The sequence below is a fragment of the Triticum aestivum genome, chromosome 7B (assembly GCF_018294505.1).
Source record: "Triticum aestivum cultivar Chinese Spring chromosome 7B, IWGSC CS RefSeq v2.1, whole genome shotgun sequence".
Classification (NCBI taxonomy): Eukaryota; Viridiplantae; Streptophyta; class Magnoliopsida; order Poales; family Poaceae; genus Triticum; species Triticum aestivum.
This window is the reverse complement of record NC_057813.1, coordinates 309,441,402-309,447,361: the sequence shown is the minus strand read 5'-3', so window position 1 is coordinate 309,447,361 and position 5,960 is coordinate 309,441,402.

Here is a 5,960-nt window from a genome sequence, read left to right as displayed (position 1 = left end):
TATGATGATGGAGGTTGTGTGGAGAAGACAAAAAAGGAGAAAGTCTCATGTTAACGAGGCTAATCAACAGGCTATGGAGATGCCCATCAATTGATGTCAACATGAGGAGTAGGGATTGCCATGCAACGGATGCACTAGAGCTATAAATGTATGAAAGCTCAACAAAAGAAACTAGTGGGTGTGCATCCAACTTGCTTGCTCACGAAGACCTAGGGCATTTTGAGTAAGCCCGTCGTTTGAATATACAAGCCAAGTTCTATAATGAAAAACAATTCCCACTAGTATATGAAAGTGACAACAAATGAGACTCCCTATATGAAGAACATGGTGCTACTTTGAAGCACAAGTGTGGAAAAAGATAGTAGCATTGTCCCCCCCCCCCTTTTTTGGAACTTTTTTTTGGCCATTCCTTTTTTTGGCCTTTTTTTATTTGGCCTTTGTTTTTAGGGACAATGCTCTAATAATTATGATCATCACACTTCTATTTATTTACAACTCATGAGTTACAACTCAAAACTAGAACAAGATATGACTCTATATGAATGCCTTCGGTGGTGTACCGGGATGGGCAATGAATCAAGAGTGACAAGTATGAAAAATTATGAAGGTGGCTTTGCCACAATACGATGTCAACTACATGATCATGCAAGGCAATATGACAATGATGATGCATGTCATGATGAATGGAACGGTGGAAAGTTGCATGGCAATATATCTCGGAATGGCTATGGAAATGCCATAATAGGTAGGTATGGTGGCTGTTTTGAGGAAGATATAAGGAGGTTTATGTGTGATAGAGCGTGTCGTATCATGGGGTTTGGATGCACCGGCGAAGTTTGCACCAACTCTCAAGGTGAGAAAGGGCAATGCACGGTACCGAAGAGGCTAGCAATGATGGAAGGGTGAGAATGTGTATAATCCATGGACACAACATTAGTCATAAAGAACTCATATACTTATTGCGAAAATCTAGAAGTCATCAAAAACCAAGCACTACGCGCATGCTCCTAGGGGGATAGATTCGTAGGAAAAGACCATCGCTCGTCCCCGACCGCCACCCATAAGGATGACAATCTAAGAACACCTCATGTTTCAAATTTGTTACACAACGGTTACCATACGTGCATGCTACGGGACTTGCCAACTTCAACACAAGCATTCTTTAAATTCAAAATTACCCAACTAGCATGACTCTAATATCACCACCTCCATATCTCAAAACAATTATCAAGTATCAAATTGATCATAGCATCCAATTCACTTCCTATGATAGTTTTTATTATACCCAACATGGATGCCCATCATTCTAGGACCAATTTTATAATCATAGCAAATACCATGCTGTTCTAAAAGACTCTCAAAATAATATAAGTGAAGCATGGGAGATCAACAATTTCAACAAATTTAAGCCACTGTCGTGCTCTAAAAGATATAGGTGAAGTACTAGAGCAATACTATCAAGCTCAAAAGATATAAGTGAAGCACATAGAGTATTCTAATAAATTCCAAATCAAGTGGGTTTCTCCCAAAAGGTGTGTACAGAAAGGATGATTGTGTTAATCTAAAAATTAAATACTAATATCATACAAGACGCTCCAAGCAAAACACATATCATGTGGCGAATAAAAATATAGCTCCAAGTAAAGTTACCAATAGACGAAGACGAAAGAGGGGATGCCTTCTGGGGCATCCCCAAGCATAGGCTTTTGGTTATCCTTGAATATATTGGGGTGCCATGGTCATCCCCAATCTTAGGTTCTTGCCACTCCTTATTCCATAGTCCATCAAATCTTTACCCAAAACTTGAAAACTTCACAACACAAAACTCAACAGGAAATCTCATAAGCTCCGTTAGTGCAAGAAAGAAAAACCACCACATAAGGTACTTGATGCGGAGCATCCCACGTTCATCCCCATGTACACTCCGACTACTCTCCAAGCCCCAAGAGGACATATGACGAGACCTCGAATATACACAATTGGACACAAGGTACGACCGAGACAACCATAGAGAATCCAAGGACCAAGGCCAAGCATGGAAGAGAAGGAGGAAGAGAACCTGGCCGCTCCAGAACGAGCGGTACTACCGCCCACTCCAAGCGGTACTACCGCTGAAGCCACCCAATCGGAACTACCGGTCGACTACCGCCCAACAACCGCCCGAGCGGTACAACCGGCCGACTACCGCCCAACAATCGGCCACCATTCTATGATCAAGCGGAGCAAGGCCGGTACTGCACCGGATGTACTGGTAACTCCAAAAAGACCGGTACTACTGGCCCGACGACCGATACAACCGTTGGGACCCCGAAGTCCATCTTCAGAAGCCAGCGCCTAACCCCCTGTGGTAGTACCACCTCCCACGACCAGTACTTCCGCCCTGCATGACTTACCAGCGGTACAACCGCCCCAGTGACCGGTACAACCGGCCTGTCTGCGCACAGTGTAACGGGCCGAGCCCATGTACCCCTTCACCCTCACTTACCCCTTCGTGGCTCTAGACTATATATACTCCTCCACCTCCTCCTAGTTAGGTTAGCATTGGTTTAGCTCATGTTTGTGTGAGAGCCATGCTCATCCACTCGGTTACTTCTGCTCGGAGCTCACGACCTCTTCGGAGTAGATCCCCCGAGCGGATTCAAGACCCCTTTCTAGGGAAGACCACCAAGACCTCCGTAAGGAGAAGAACGGTTCCTTTGTATCCTTACCTTTGTTGATTGTGGATCATATGTTACTCTTTGCTTCCGATGATCTAGCACTCATGTGATTGATTCCTTGTCGGTTGAGTGATTTCTCCCTCGTTTTCCCCGTATTCCCCTTTGTGCTTCCGTGTGTTCTTCGTGATTCCCCGTAGGATCCCCTCCAAACGTTAAAGATCGTCCACATAGGGTTCCGCCCTACATCATCTTGGTATCATGAGCCACGTTGATCACGTTTTTTGAGCCCCTACCCCGTGTTTTCTAGCTTGATTTTGTTGTTTTCGTCCTAAATCCGAAAATCCCCACCAAAAATAGCCCCAATTTTTTTTGTGATTTGTTGGTTTCATGATGTTTTGTTGATTTTGATCCGTGGATTTGCTTGGTTTCAAGTGGATCTAGCTTTCCCCCAAGTTTTCCCTCTTCCCATCCACGAAATCCATCTAATTTTGCCCCCGAAATCATCCATTTCCGCCCCAAAATCGCGCCCCGATTTGATCTGCGAAAAATCCTGACACAAGCAGTACTACCGCCCTTCCAAGTGGTACTACCACTGAGTACCACAAGCAGTATCACCGCCCGTCCAAGCGGTACTACCGCCTCTCCCAGTTTCAGTGTTCTGAGTTTCACCGTTTTGCCCATAACTTCCACATCCGCAGTCAGATTTTCGCGTTCTTTAGCTCGTTGATTAGCTATTGACATCCCCCATCCATCCAGATAGGTTCCAACACCATTTGACTCCACCAAATTTTCCAAAATTTGGAAAGTTTACCTAGGCCCTCCACCATATCATCCACATTACCACCACCGATCACCCAAACCTAACCCAATTTTGTTTGAGTTGTGGCTTGTGTCTCCTAAGGTGTTTTGGCTACTTAGGGACGGCAACTTCAACTCCAACACCATGTATATTCCATCACTCTACTTCCACATTGCCAAGTGCATACCACCACCGCTTTCCACTACCACCATTTTGACATTTGACGCTGAGATTTTGAGTTCACGGTTTTTCCGTTTCCTAAGGTGTTTCGGCTACTTAGGGATGAGACTCCATCATCTTGGTTTCTACATCAAGAACACCGCCACTCATCATCGCCAAGGACGGTAACCTCCATATCATCTTGGTATCATGATATCCCTCCATTGTATATTCCCCTTGCTATTGCATTGATAACCTCATGCCCATTTTGCGTTACTTGCCTATCGAGACTAGCCATTTGAGTATTGCCGGCAACGTGACTTGTGCACATCAGTCATCATACTTCCCATAACATATATACCATATCATCGTGGTGCATATATTGGTATCATATCTTGTGTCACAAGTTTGTTCCCGCATATACACAATTGCTATCTTGGTTTGTGCATTGCGCAAAAGTGGCCATAGAAAAAGAAGAAGAAAATAAAGCTTTTAAGCAAAAGAAAGAGAGCAAAGAGCTTGTAAGCAAGTGCCATAGCATCATACCACATTGCATAAGATTGTCATATCCGATCATCTTGGATCATCTTGAGAGAAACACTGGGAACCATACATACATAGCATACTTGGGATAGAAAGTTTATCCATTTTGCATCTTATAGGTTGTGCACAAGTGTCGTATCCGCCAATAGAGCAATCGTGCTAGCGTCTCTCTTGAGTTGTGCAACATGAGCGTTTTCCGTGGATTCCACATTTTGTGCTCATTCCTTGGTTGCACGACCCCATTTATCTATTTGTGTGTGTGTTTCTGTGTAGCTTTCATTGCTATTGGTCCATTTGTTTCACTTGCGAATTTGTGAATCTCTTTCAACATTATTGACTCTTGCTAACATTTTGCATTAAATTTTTATGCCACTATCCTCACCGAGCTCCTCCATAAGCTTTACTTGTGTAGGTGTGAGAACCGACAAGGATTGGTACCAATAGTGCTATTTCATTGTCCGCATTTGAGTGAACTTGATTCATTGTCAACATCGGTCAAGGTACATTGGTATAAGTTCTTCTCTTTCTCCCACTCATATTTGCTAGAGTCTTGTGATGGATAGGCAAGGCATTTCCTCTCTGGTCTACGACAACAACGACGGCGTGAACAACTACATCACCAAAGCGTCAATCTTCGATCTACAACGACAAATGCAAGGCGCACAATCAAGATTGCGAGAGCGCATCGAGAACATCTCCATCGACATTCGTCACTCCGAAGCAAGGAGAAGGGACTACACCGACAAGAATATTTCCGCACATATAGAGGAGCAAGATGAAAGGATGGGGGAGATTAGAGCCTGGATCAAGTCTTCCTCCCCTTCGTCATCTTCAAGGCGGCGACATTCAAGGCACAAGTCTTTGGAGCGCGAAAGCGATGCAAGTGCAAATCGTCCTCGTCCACATCTACATGGCGACCACCATCACATTCGTGATCCACATCGTCAGGAAGGGCAAGTCACCTCCAAGCATCATGTGCACGACGACGACGAACGCCTACGAACTCAAGCACGACAACGACATCATCATCATGAAGATGCTCCACAAGCACAAATGGACAAGTCCCAACAAGCCCTACGTCACGCCAAGTCAAAGCTTCATAAGCACAAGAGAAGACCGCGAGACGAGCACCACCAAGACGGTGCTATGACTACAACAACCACTTCGGCATCTTCGCCAAGTGCTATCAAGGCATCTTCGCCTTTGGACGTACGGCATCTTCGTCTACTTCCCACGTGTACGCCTACATCAACTTCATCAAGTCGAAGGCGACTACCTACGAGCGAGGGCGACACTTCCATCTTCGGATGCCCCCCAAGGAAGATGGCCGAGCATGGGAAACTCCCTTCGGTCATGGAGACGAGCTATGAGGTGCCACATCATATGGACCTCCAACACCAAGACGGTGACAAGAAGGTCGAGCAAGGGCCATCCCCTTCAACCACGGCGACGAGCGCGAACCTCTTCTACAACATGAAGACGGCACCCATATTGGACTCATACTCCGAGTCAAGCTACGCGATTGCGCATGGAGACATTTGCACCTACACCTCTTCGACACCCACATATGTTGAGATGCCCCATTTGTCATGTGAGGAGAGCCACCACCCCATGAGAGAGATGAGTGACTCCACTATATGTGACATTGAGAGCATTTCCTTTGAGAGGATGAGTGTGACCACCACTAGCCCCACACATGAGAGCATGCCACACATCCTATGTGAGGTTGAGCGCCATTTGAGTGACTACACCAATCATATGAGTGAGAGCATCCTTGAGGGAGTGAGTGAGCCACAACACTT